This window comes from Malurus melanocephalus, unplaced genomic scaffold (assembly GCF_030028575.1).
Source record: "Malurus melanocephalus ecotype Western Australia unplaced genomic scaffold, MMel_1.1 scaffold_10, whole genome shotgun sequence".
Lineage (NCBI taxonomy): Eukaryota > Metazoa > Chordata > Aves > Passeriformes > Maluridae > Malurus > Malurus melanocephalus.
In genome coordinates, this window is record NW_026623242.1 from 2,796,783 (window position 1) to 2,797,438 (window position 656).

A 656-nucleotide genomic window follows, 5' to 3' on the forward strand; every position below is an offset into this window, starting at 1 on the left:
TTCATTCTAATCTCAAGTGTCATTATATGAATTTGGTGATTTAACCTCCTTAATCTATTTGCTGCATGCCAAAAAGAGCTGCCCATAGACTGGAAACATTACTTGGCAGCAAAATGTGCACGGATACAGAGAGGAGAAAAGTGAGCCTGTAGGAAGGTGTACGGGGAAAGCAGGGGAGAAGAAAGCAGACACCCTAGAGGAAAAGAAAACCAAAAAGCAAAAGTGAGGAGTTACTTCAGCCCTTCAGAAGAGAAGACAGTCTTGCTCTATGGCTTGTGCTGCTGTACATTAAGGAGTCACTAAAATGCTAATAAAAGCCTGAAGTATAGGGAGGATGATCATACGTTAAAATTCCTTATTTGAGATGTTGTAGTTTATTTTAAGCATTTGTTCTGCCCCCGTTTACACATGTAAGTACACGGGGTACGTAGTGCAGTTAGGGAAGGACTTTGGCTCCTTCACCCAAGCCGGTGTCTTTTGTCACCTGACAAAAATATACTTAATGCTGTACATCTCTGTACTTAAAATTTCGTGTTTGTGTTTACGAAGTGCCCCGTCCAGTTGTGGAGAGGTCCTTGTGCCTTGGAGCCGAGGGGCATTCTGTCCATCGGGGGCTGTTGGGCAGGAGGTTGGGGCAGACACGCACACACAGATAC